We start from the raw sequence: 13,603 nt of genomic DNA, 5'->3' as shown, positions 1-13,603 counted from the left end.
TGGGTGGAGGAGAATGGTATACTGGCTGACAGTCAATTTGGTTTCAGGAAAGGCCGTGGAACGATAGAGCAATGTCTTAACCTAGACTTGCTTATCGGTAAATACACCCTAGCAAAAACAGGCTCTATTTATCTCTGCTTTGCGGATTTAAGTAGTGCCTTTGCTCTAGTGGATCACGCCATCCTGTGGGCCAAGCTTGTTGAAATGGGGGCTCCTGAGGGTATCGTATTTTTCCTGGCACGATTGTACACCAAATTACGTGCTTGTGTACGTTACGGTACCAAAGGGGAATGTACCACCAAGTTTAAAATCGGGCCTGGAATTAGACAGGGATGTGTGTTGGCCCCACTGCTTTTTACTCTTTTTATCAACGAGATAGACTCCATCTTAAAATCTATGGCAGTGGATGCTCCCACAATACACGGAGACTGCGTCCCAGTTTTATTATAAGCGGACAACGCGTTTCTAATTTCACGCACCCCCATAGGCCTCCAACGGTTGATGGACGGTTTTTCCCTATTTATCAAAGGAAGGAAGCTAGGGCCCGATGTAGGTAAAAGGGAATTTCCGATTCCAAAATACCGAGGCGGGCCGAATCGGTATTCTGAAATCGGAAAACGAGATGTAGGAAACAAACAGCGAAATAATAGGGAATCGGTCGGCATCGGTACTGTGAATCGGTACGTACCGAATCATCACGGACCGAATCGGAAAGTACCGATTCGCCTACCACCGAATCGGAACTAGCCGAATCGGCTACCACCGAATCGGAATCAGCCGAGTCGGAAAAATCAGAATCGGCTATTACCGATTCGGAGGTATGAAAACACACCCATGGCCAAAAAGCCCATAGGAATGCATTGAAGAAACCGATCCGGCTATCTCCGAATCGGATTTTACCGATTCGGATTTTACCGAATCGGTAATATCCGAATCGGAGATAGCCGAATCGGTAAAAGCCGCTTCGGCCAATGAGGTGGCTCCCCCTCCCCCTCCCAAACAGGGAGTGGCAACCCTGGCAGGTGCAGCCAATTAAGAACTTTCTGGAGAGCCAGCCTGAGCTGAGCAGTCACAGTTAGCAGCAGTGGGAGTAGGAGGTAGTGAACTGTTCAGACCAAGATGGCAAACCAGAGTGAGAGCCAGAAGTCCAGCCAGAAGAGGAAGCCTAAGTTCAGCAGCACCGAGCTGCAGGTGTTGGTTGAGGAGGTGGTGAGGGTGCACCGGCAGCTATTCGGAAAGCTGTCCTTCAATGTGCCAGAAAGCACCAAGAGGAGGCTCTGGAGCGATATCAGTCAGAGGGTCAACGCTGTGGGTGTCACCCCCAGGTCCCTGGATGAGCTGAAGAAGCGCTTCTACGACATCCGCAGCCTGACCAAACGGAAGATGGCAGAGATCCAGAAGCAGGCTGGAGTCACTGGTGGTGGCAGGAACCCGGCGCCACCCCTCACCGAGCTGGAGGAACTGGTCTCCAGCACCATTGAGAGGGAGAGCGTGACCGGAATTGGGACCCTGGACAGCTCAGCCAGAGCTACAGCTACAGGTAAGAGGCATGCGCATCAGGACACACCCTACCAGACACCTCCCCATTAGACACAATGCATAGCCAAACCCCAGCACAGTACTGCAACCAACATACAAGAGACAAGCATCATGGTACATCCAGTCAGCAGTAGGTATCAAAATATGGCAGTGCAGAATCACAAGACATGAAACAGTGGAACACATTCTACGGAGATGCTAGGACATGTTGAATGCTTTAATTGTACTGACTGTAATACATCGGTACTCTATTTACAAATGCTTCTTTGTACCTAGGGGCACCATCAGGCGGACAAACACTGCCAAAGGAGGCAGCAGCACCATCTACCACTGCACTCGCAGGGCCGAGCACGAGTCAGGCTGCCGAGGAGGAGGAGGAAAACACCATAGGCCTGGATATTGAGGGAGACCTGGAAATTGACTTTGATGCACTGCACTCCCCACAAATGCAAAGCACACCCTCCTTGCAATTCTCCCCAGAGAACTCCCCGACAAGGGAGCTCTTTCCACCTACACCAGCTCCTGCCACTGTGGCTCCAGTACACCCTGTCCTGGGAGCAGGGGCTCAGGCCCCGGCCAGCACCACACCCCCACCAGTGGCACCCCAGCCCACGCAGCAGGCGGGCAGCAGCAGTACCCGGCGCCGTGCCATTCCCACCACTGCAGACCCAGCACGGGAGGCCAGTGTGTTCCGGGGCCTCGAAGGCAATATGGTGAAGATCCAAAGGCAGCAGGCGAAATCCATCATGGCATGCCAACGCCAGCTCCTGCAGCACAACCTGCAGATGGGGGAAATGGTGAAAGGATTTCAGGCCTTTGTGGCTTCCAACAAGGAGGCTGTAGCAGGTTTAGGCAGGCTAACCACTGCCATCACACAGTTATGTGGCAGAATGGAGGAGCAAGAGGTGGTGCGCAGGCGGGATGCCCGGGTGCAGAACCGCTCCTTGAGCCGCCTTGCTGCAGCAACGGCACTACTCTGTCAGCGTGGTGCCAACATGGAGTCTAGTCTCTCTCAAAATACCGCAGAGTTGACAAGGGGAATGGCCCGCATCACGACAGCAATGGAGGCCTTGATCATCTCTAACACTGCCGCAAATCCTGCCCTGGACCTGGGGGATGCTGGGGACAGCAGCAGCCGCAGCAGCCCGGCCAGCGCTGCGTCAGAGCCACGCAGGAGCACCAGGCGCTCCGCAGATGCCGCTGGTCATTCTGAAGGGGGTGAGGGACACCACAGTGGGGCTGCAAAGCGCTCAAAGAAATAGCCTAGCAAGGGCGGGTGAGGCAACCTGGACCCTAGACTTTTGTTTTCATTGACATTACACCTTTTTTTTGTTGCACATCAGTGCAGTAACTGTGTAGCAACAGTATTAAAAATTGCTTATTCAACACAACCATTCACCTGTCTGTGCATTTGTACTCACTCAGAAATAGTTTGCTGTTATCTCCTCACGTCTATGTCTCCCATCACTTGGCGTACACACCCCAGCTGGCTGTGTTAGTGGCACAGCTTCGTCGTCATCATGGTCCTCGTAGTCACTCAACTCCACCTCAGTGCCCTTCTTCACCGCAAGGTTGTGTAACATTGCACCGACAGCTATGATTTTGCAACAGGTGATGGGGGTGTACTGCCTTGCACCTCCACTCTTGTGCAGGCATCTAAACCTGCTTTTCCAGATGCCGAATGTCCTTTCCACAACATTCCTGGTGCTTTTGTGGGCACGGTTATACCTCCTTTGGCTGGGTGTAGAGGGGTTGAGGTAGGGGGTGAGAATGAATGAACGGAGGGCATATGCACTGTCGCCTAGAAGGAAAAGGGGTAAAATTACTTACATGCATACATGTATTTCACTTTGCTGTTTTTGGTTATGGGGGGCTGATGATGTGTCTCACCTAGGAGGTATCCTTCTCCAAATTCCCCAGCCATCAGCCGTGCATAGATGCCGCTCTGTTGGAAAATGTAGGAGTCGTGGGTACTACCCGGAAATTTTGCTACCAGGTCTGTGATGATGCATTTCGCATTGCAGATCACCTGTACGTTGATGGTGTGAGTGGACTTCCGATTGCGGTAGATGTATTCTGTGTCAGATGGTGGGCAAATCGGAATGTGTGTGCCGTCTATGCAGCCAATGATGTGGGGGAATCTTGCCATCTGGTAAAAGTCTGCTTTGGTCTGTACAAGTTCTGCCTGGGTTGCAGGGAAGGAAATGTAGTGGGCCATCCTCTGGATCATGGCATCAAGGAACTTGTGGAAGAACCTTGACAGGCTGCTCTGGGTCACCCCTCCTGCCACAGCGACTACACTTTGGTAGCTGCCAGACGCCAGCAGGTGTAGGCAGCATAGCACCTGCACCTGCACAGGGATTGCGTGTGCCCTTGGGGTGGGGTGCTGCAACAGGGGTTGGAGGTCCCTAATGAGGTCTGTGATGGTCTCTGAGTCCAGCCTGTACCGCTGTAGGATCTCTGCATCTGTCAGCATGACCAGGGTGATACGTTGTCTGTATACCTGCTCCTCTCTTTGCCATTCCCTCTCTCCTTGCTGCTGTAGCCGTAGCCGCCTCGCTATGACATAAAAAGCTGCCATCCTGCAAGTTGCAATGCATTTTGGGGCTGTTTTTATGGGTTGGAGTTGGTTACCACCTGATCGTAATCCATGGTAATTGCCGAGTGGATTCTACCGATTTTGAGCCAAAATCGGTGTTTCTGTGTCTTCCTACATCTCCCCATCTGTCCGAAGCGGGGATTTTCCCGATCGGTGAATCTACCGAATTGGTAGGTTCTCCGATTTGCCTTCTGTCCGATTCGGTGTCTCTACCGAATCGGTACATGCACCGAATCGGCTTATGTCCGAATCGGTGTCACTACCGAATCGGTACATGCACCGAATCGGCTTATGTCCGAATCGTTGTCACTACCGAATCGGTACATGCACCGAATCGGCTTATGTCCGATTCGGTGTCACAACCGAATCGGTACATGCACCGATTCGGCTTATGTCCGATTCGGTGTCACAACCGAATCGGTACATGCACCGATTCGGTGTTTGCATCCGATTCGGTGTGTTACCGAATCGTACTGTATCCGATTTTCGGTATGTACGTATAGTATTCTTTTACATTCGGTAATCATTCCGATTCGGTTTTCGCTCCCATTTGTACTTTATTTTTGTGCCCTACATCTCGATGCCAGTATACCGATCGGTAAGGGCCCAGATTCGGTATTTTCGGCCGTTACCGATCGGTAACGGCCTACCTACATCGGGCCCCTAGTGATTAACAAATCCAAAACCTTTGTAATGGAATGTGGGCGGAGGAACAGCAAGAAGCCCTTTTCATATTTCATCGATGGGCACAAGGTTCAACTTGTTGATACATTTTCTTATCTAGGGGTTACTTTTTCAAACAATAAATATAACAAATGGTCTAGCGAGCACAATAATGTAAGGTCTAAGATGGCCAGGAGTTCAAACGGCATATTTACGTTGGCTACGAAGTTGGGTGACAGGCGTGTCTATGATATGCTTAAAATATTCCAGTCACGATGCCTCTCTACGGCCCTGTATGGAGCAGGTGTCTGGGGCTACGCCCCGGCGGGACCGCTTCAAGTAGAGGAGAACACTTTTTTTAAAGAGACTGTTGTGTCTACCAAGCTCAGTTTCCAACGTTTTAGTGCACAAAGAATTGGGTATTTTCCATCTTTCCGATTTGGTTCTCCTGAGACCACTTATGCTCTGGCGCTCGATATGGATGAAAGAAGAGACGTCTCTGTGTAGATCAATTATATCTGATTGTTTGTCCCTGGATAACTATCGAAGGATTCCATGGCTAAAGTATAATGTGGACAGTTTTCAGGAGAACTTTGGCCTGGATGTTTATACTAACCATTGTGGTGCCTCTGATCTAGCCAAACATGAAATCAAGAACTCTTTTTTAAATCACCAAGCTAACAGACGGCATCAAGACAGTGTTGAACTTTCCTCTTGTATCCTATATCATGATTTAAATGATTCTTTGGGCTTTCAACCGTACTTATCGCAGGTGACTTGGAAGGCCCACCGGTATGTGTTGACTAGATTGAGAACTGGGATAGTCCACAATCTAGTGGCCTTCCCACAACAACGTTCACACCCTGTTGGCCCCTGCCCATGTGATAACATTTGTATACAAAGCACTATGCACTTTCTTTTGTTTTGTCAACTGTATAAATACTTGTGGATTGCTTATCTTAAACCTGTGTTTGTAAAGTTTGGAGTTAGGACTGTAAAAGACTCCATGAGACTGCTTTTTAACCTTCAACACCCTGATGTGTGTTTTTTACACAGCTACCTTCCTTTTAAAATCAAATAATGCTAGGAAAAGTATGCAGTTTTAACCATTATTAACTTATCTGCATAGTTTGCGTTAGTATGGCCACCTGCATTTTTTAACTGTATTTTGTATGTTGTGCTTTTATGGACTTGTTTCTTGTTCCGAATAAAGCTTTATGAAATGAAATGACTGGTGGTAACCTTCATGGGTAGAGAATGTTGGTGGAAGGAGGAATGCCAGATAGCAGGTACCAGACCAGTTACGGGGGAGCCAATTGTAGGTGGCAGTGCCACAGATGAAATAGGTGTTGGGGGATGCCACCAGCTTCGGAGGAGATGTAGAGTTCAAAGCTTTTGTGATATCACACGTACTGGTACCAACTTTTTTAGTCCCTAGGCCATGGATGCAGACACGGCCTTGCACATTTATGACATTCACAGTGTCTCGTTCATCAGGCAGTATCCTTCTTGTGCGGAATCTGGAAAATAATCGTCGAGTGGTTGAGTTGAATACTACCATTTCACTGAGTTCATCTGGTGGTAGTCGCAATGTGGATGAGCTGGTCGGGCAAAAAGGAGCATTGGCATTGCCAGATCTGTTCTGCCAGAAGTCATCCCGAAATGCCCCACGGATAGAATTGGCAGTACCATTGACAGTGTAGGCCTCCTGCATCAGCATCCACCATGCAAGACAAGACCCAGTGATGGAGAAGGGGTAAGAAAAGAATGGAACAGGGTGTATCATGGAATGCGGCATCAGTCCACAAACCCAGCAGTTGGAAGTTTTCATGATCAGCTGATGATGATGCAACATGTGGATGAAGGTGTTGTTGAAGAATTCTGCACGGCGGGGTAATTCGTGGGCTGGTAGCGTGTACTACTGGTGTTCTGCAGGAGTCGGGGTAGGAGTTGGTGAGGTAACAGGATGGTAGATTAGTAACAGCCAACCAAGGATAGACAGGATGAGGGAGACAAACAGCGTCACCACGGTGGCTATGAAGCATTTACTATGTTGGAGACTGACATCTTGTTTCTGGATTCGGACGTTTTGAACGGCTGCCATTGTGCTAAGCCAGGGACCTCTAGCGGCTGCCTGTGATTAGTGGTTGCTTCACTGGGCGCAGGTGCCAAGGAGCCCTATGGCATACCTTAGTCTGACACACCAGCACTACTCTCATCTGGGAAGATCACAGCCCTACAGCCTATCGGCACATGGCGAAGTCAAGGGCAAGCCTTCCCTCGGGGGCGCAGGTTATATCGGTCGGAAGTAGAAACAGTATGGTCGGGAAACAATTGTTCTTGGTGTTGAGCAGAGTTAAGGGAGGGTTCCACCCTTCCTTTCAGTATGCTGTCACTCTTTGCTTCTGTAGATGTAGAATGCAGTCTGGCATCGCTGACCGGGAAAAACGTCGGGACTGTTTCTGTTTCTGAGTCTCCTAGTCCTTCCCTCACCCACTGAACATAAGGGAGGGGCAGAGGCACACACCTGCACTGCGATGAATGCATCCAATTCTTCTGGCCTTCTACTTTCACAGCAGTGCGGGTGGCCAGTAACACCTGACGGGGCTGTGTCCAGCGGGGCTCGAGGCTCTTAGTCCGTTGAAAGCTCTGGATCAGGACATATTCTCCAGGTTGGATAACGTGAACTGGGCTCTCGTTTTGTCAGGTATGGCCTTGTGCACCTGGTGATAAAGGTATTAGTTAGACTGTACAGATAATCAGTTAATACAGGGTATTCAACATCAGACAGTTCCTTAGGCCGTGGGACACCCCAGACATTGGCAGGCCTCCGGAACATGATCTTGTGGGGGGATAGCCCTATCCGGGTGTGTGCCATTGTTCTTGTAGACAGTAGGGCTAGGGGCAGAGCATCAACCCAAGTGACACCTGTCTCGGCTACTATTTTGGCCATTTTAGTTTTTAGGATGCCATTGTACTCCTCTACTAGACCTGCTGACTGGGGGTGGTTAGCTGCATGAAATTGCTGTTTTATACCCAATGCTGTACAGACATATTGCATAGTTTGGGCTGTAAAGTGGGTCCCGTTGTCACTCCAGACCAAGCGGGGCAAACCGAATCGTGGGAGGTATTCTTTTAATAGCACTTTGGCGGTAGTGATAGCGGTGCAGTCTTTGACGGGGTAGGCCTCCACCCATCGACTGTAGGTACAGACCACCACCAGGACATATTTTAGATTGTTACATCTGTCCATCTGGATGTAATACATTTGGAGGACTTCAAAAGGGAAGGTAGGAGTAACTGTGCCTTTTCCTGGGTTATATATTAGGCAAATCATGCATGTATTAACCAGCTTTTCTGCATGTTATTGTATCTTAGAGTTGTACCACGTAGGTTCCAACAGCTTTCATATCCCTTTTGCACTAATGTGAGCAGGACCATGGGCCATCGTAACTACTGGTGGCACGTGACTGTCAGGTAACATCCATTGTCTTTTCATAGAAGTAGCATGGGACTGAATATCAATCACCCTTTGTACTGTGTTTTCAACCATGCCCTCATCTGTAACCCACCTAGCGGGACCTCCTACATACATTCCTTCTCTTTTCCTAAGAGCTGTTTGTCTGGCCGTCTGGTCAGCCAGGGCATTGCCTTTCCCAATATCATCTGTCACTTTCATATGGGCCTTACATTTTATAATGGCCACCTTTCTGGGGAGTGTCAGGGAGTCTAACAGTCTGTGAATTAGGGGGCCATGTTGGATCTTGGTCCCATGGGAAGTAAGGAAATTCCTTTCTTTCCACAATCTCCCGAAGTTGTGGGCCACCCCAAAGGAATACTGACTGTCAGTATAGATATTTACTGTTATTCCCTTGCTTATCTCACAGGCTCTAGTGAGGCCACTAATTCTGCTGCCTGAGCAGAGCACTGCGGAATCTGAGCTGTTTCTAATACTTGCCCCAATGTCGTGAGGGCGTAGGCGGCTGAGGTGTTACCATCTGGCCCTCTGAGACATGATCCGTCCACATACAATGTACCTTCTGGTTCTGCTATCGGGGTATCCTGTAAGTCAACCCGTTCCTTTGTCTCCTCCTCTGTCCTTAATATGTAGTCATGTGGGTCTAAGCGGGCATCCTGAGTATCCAGTGGGAGTAATGTGGCGGGGTTCAGTACAGTGCATCTTTTGATGTTGATGTGCCTGGCAAAGAGTGTCAGTTCATATCCTGTGAGTCGTGCGCTAGTGAGGTACTGTGTCTTGGTGTTATTAAGGAGGGTATCTACAGAATGGGGGACCATCAGAGTCAGGGGGGAGTTCATGACGATTGCCGCACTCTGACGGACCATGAGGGCGGCCGCAGCGGTCGCCCGTAGGCATCCTGGAAGAGCCCTTGCAACAGGATCTAAGGTGGCTGAAAAATAGTGGCTGTTAGTGACCTCCAAACATCTGGGTCAAGACAGCGCATGCACAGCCGTCTGTCTCATGTACAAAAAGAAAAAATTATTTGCTATAGTCAGAAGTACTGAGGACTGGAGCAGTACACAGGGCCCTCTTCAAATCTTGGAAGGCCTGCGCATGCTCTGTAGTCCATGGAAAGGAAATGTCTGCTATGTCCTTAGTGGTGAGGGCAAGAGGTTTCACCATGACCGAAAAATTAGAAATCCACTGTCTACAGTATGAGGTTAGGCCTATGAAGGCTTGCATCTGCTTTTGTGTTCGTGGGGTCGTCATAGCATTGAAAATGGCTACACGATCAGCGGTGAGCTGCCTTCCCTCCTTCGAGAGGAGATGACCCAAGTAGGTCACCTTCTCTTGACAAAACTGAAGCTTTTTCAAAGAGACTTTGTGGTTATGGAGGGCAAGGTGGCGTAACAGACAGAGAGTAGCTTCTTTACATGTTGGTGCAGAATTTGCAGCAATGAGGAGGTCATCTACATATTGTAATAGTGTGGAATTATCAGGGAGTTCCAAGGAATCTAATTGACTTTTTAGGGCATGACTGTAGATACTGGGGCTCTCGGTGAAACCTTGAGGGGCGTGGCAGAATCTAAAGCTCCGCCCACCAAGGGAGTAACCAAATCAAAATCTGCTGTCAGGATGTATAGGAATGCTGAAAAAAGCATTCTTCAGGTCTATGACAGAGAAGTGCGTGACGTCAGAAGGGACCATCGTTAAGAGAGCTGTAATGTGGGGACAACCGGATATTGGGAGATTGTTATTTTGTTAAGGGCTCTCAGGTCGATCACAAATCGGTATATTTTAGGGAAGAGAGCATTTCCATTGGTCTTTTTAAGAACAGGAATAATCGGACTGTTACAGATATTGTCATGTATCTCCTCCACTACGCCCTTGTCCATTAATTCAGATGTTATTGTCAAAAGGGCCATTTCTCCTTCCGCCGGTAGTCGATACTGCCGGAGGCGGGGGAGAAGTGCACCTGGCTGGATGCGTACCACATGAGGGGGTATGTTGAGACACCCTACATCAGTGTCTGATGATGCCCAGAGGGAGGTAAGGACTGCAACTCTGGTGGGAAGGGACCTGACAGATACATGTAGGAAGCTGCGGTGGGAGAAATTGTTAGGGATACACCTTGGGGACTACATGATATGGTTGCATACAGAGCTTTCAGTAAATCCATGCCTAACAAGTTTTCACTGCAACCTGTAGTAAGGACAAAGGGAGTGTCAATATGTGCAGGGCCAATATCGAGAGGGAGGGGTTCAGAAACAGGGCTGGTCAAGGGTGTTCCTGCAAAACCCACGGAGACATTCATATTGCCAGAAAGGGGTGCCTCCGGGACTGACAGACGTGCAATAGAAGACCTGGTGGCCCCAGTATCCAAAAGAAAATTGTGATCATTCCCCACAACTGACATATGAACATATGGGCCCCTTTGATCCACTTGAATTTGCACTCTGGTAATACCCCTTTCCTGGCTGTCCTATGCTTGGTAGGACCCTGTCTCATCAACTTCATCATAATCAACATTGTAATAAGTGCATGTTGCTTCGTTTCCATCAAACCTATTGGCCGGGCGTTGCCGGATGGGAGCGTCATCCCTGGGCCTACGTTCTTTATCCTGCGGATGGGGCGGTCCATTGTCCCTAGTCGGCCTCGCTTCCCTAGGAGTGCGGGGCCGAGTCTTCCCTGTTCGGATGTTTTCAGTTAACACTGGACACTCATCTATCCAATGGCCGTCCCTCTTACAATAAGCACACTGATCTGTTTGGAGGGCTCCCATACGTTGAGGGCTGGAGGGGGTAGACTGGCGAGCCCTCGGACGGGGTTGGAGTTGGGGTCTAAAATTCCCACGGGCATCGGGACCTCGGGGAGGGTAAGCCTGCTGCAGAAGTGCCTTAGTCTTATGATCCCTAACCTTCTTACTTTCCCTGTCTCTATCTTCATTCTCCCTATTTTCATGATATTGTGCCATAGCCAAGATACCAGTCATAGTTTGGGCAAACCACGTACTTTCAACTTTCTTAAGCCTGGCAGGGATCTCAGGAAGCAAGTTGCTGACAAAATTATTGACAAATACTGGGCCAGAACCTGGGGTCCGGGGATCCAAACCACTGTGTCCCTTGTATTCTGTCTCAAAACGGGTAAAGAAGTCAGCCACATTCTCATCTTTTCGCTGCCTGCAGGTGTTTATTTTATCCCAGTTAATGACAGTTTCCGGCAAAAGTGTTTTCATAAACGTCATTATTTTACCGGGCAAAGTCAGGATGGCAGCTTCTGGTTTAGTCCCTCCTACCCTTGCTTCTTACATAGCCTCTAGGTCAGCCCATTTACCTCCCAACGCTACTTCATCGTCAGTATGTTGAATATTGTCCCAAATTTCAGTGGGGACAACAGTACCAAAAAGTAAATCTATATCCTCAAGAACGAGAGTACTTGCAGATATAATCTGACCTAATTCTCTGTAAAAGGCAGGCGGATTCTTCCGGGGATCTGGTAATTGTCCTTTTAACTTCATTACTTCTTACCTTTTCCAACGAACATGAACCCAAAGCCTGCACCAGTGAGCTTCAACAGCCACTCTGCCATTATTTTGGGCATCGGTAAGTGCGTTAACAAAGACAGGGGCCGCCTCTCTCATTGGCATAGCTGTTTCCAGAGGGGTGTTGAGAAAAGCTGTCATATCACGGTAAGCCATTAAAGCAGACATAGCACCAAACATCCCCTCTCCCTGAACTTCGCCTCTTTTTCTTTGTGAGCTAAGGTCCATTAATCTGGCGGGTATCTGCATAAGCGCATTCTCAAATTTTTGCATGACCAAAGTACACATATATTCAGCCCAGGTGGTCTGTTTCATAATCGTCCACTGAGAAAAGGTGGACCATATTTCTTTGAAGGTATAAATATTCCCGTTATTTGTCCAATATTCACACTGTTGCCTCTGCAGGTCATTTTCCCGAAGGGATGAAAAGCTGACTGCAGGGCGCAAGGAGGCCAGTCGGGGGGAATTCAACAATTTATATAAATCCTGCTTAACTGTAGACCACGGGGAAGTAGGAAAAGGGCGGGTAGGGGTAAGGCCGCAGGGGTTGGGCGGATGGAGACTTGTTGTCATTCCCGCAGCGAGGACAGGGTTAACGGGCGTGGTTGGTGTCATAGAAAAAGTCGGGAGGGTCGGTGGGACAGGGAGAACAGTAGGAGGGGCAGTGGGGGCAGGAGTGGGCGGTGGCGGGGGACATGCGGGGTGTGAGGCGTCAGGGCAGGGTACATTGGGGCATATGCAGGAAGGCTTTCTAGCATGGCATCAGGCAAGGAATCACCTTCTTCTCCCCCTTCCACATGGCCCTTTCATTTCTCCTCATGAGCTGGATAACATTTTTGTAACCGTGCCCCATGCTCCCTATCGGCTATTTCTACTGATTTTGTCATTTGATTTTGTAAATTTTCTCTGGCGTGGTCGACCATTGACATACGTTCCTGTTTTCTTTCTTGAGCCTTCTGTTTTCTAGCTCTCTGCTCTAGCTCTTTCCTCCAAAATCGGACAGATTTAAACATAGACAGGCGCATTTTTGTTTTCATTAATTCTTCCTCTAAGTTGGCGAGAACTTGGGAATTAAAGGAGCCATAAAGTGGCCACTGTAATTCCGCGTCACTTTTTTGTATATTTTACCCAGAATGAGGAAAACATTATGGCAGAAGGGCCATGTTTAACATACATTGTACGGCCAGGGATCCCTTCTGGAGGAAGCGGACAGGCCGCCTCCAGCTGGGAGTCCTGCATTCACAAACAACAACATAATCTCTTGAACTTACTACTGACTGGCATGCTTAAAAACAGATAACAGACACCAGCGGGTTTTAAAAATTAACCTCGCTTCCATGGCTTTTGCAAAAGTCAATAACAGCAGAATCATACAGAACAGACACCAGCGGGTTTTTAAAACTTCACCTCGCTTGCTTGGCTTTGGCAAAAGTCAATAACAACTTGGCTTTTGCGACAGTCAATAACAGAATCATACAGACTTGGTGGATGATCAGTTCACCCTTACCTTACAGGAGTAGTTATCTTCTGCAGACGTAGGGCTGTGTCCTGCTCCAGAAATTATTTGCTAGGGGACTCCAATGAGAACGCGGTTATGTGGCACAGAACGGGTGTGGAGGGACAGCGGGCGAGTCGTTCGGTCTACCAGAATACAAGATTCCCTCAGGTAGGGCGCCTCCGTCGGAGTCTCTCTGTGCACCTCCTCACATCCACTGGGCCTGACCTTCGTGCTCGTGGAGTCCCTGATCAGGCGCATTTGAAGAACCGCGATAACCCACTTACTGGGTCTCGACGGCAGGGG

Source organism: Lissotriton helveticus, chromosome 2_1, assembly GCF_964261635.1.
Source record: "Lissotriton helveticus chromosome 2_1, aLisHel1.1, whole genome shotgun sequence".
NCBI lineage: Eukaryota > Metazoa > Chordata > Amphibia > Caudata > Salamandridae > Lissotriton > Lissotriton helveticus.
The sequence above is the reverse complement of the archived record's forward strand: the minus strand, read 5'-3'. Positions refer to the sequence as shown.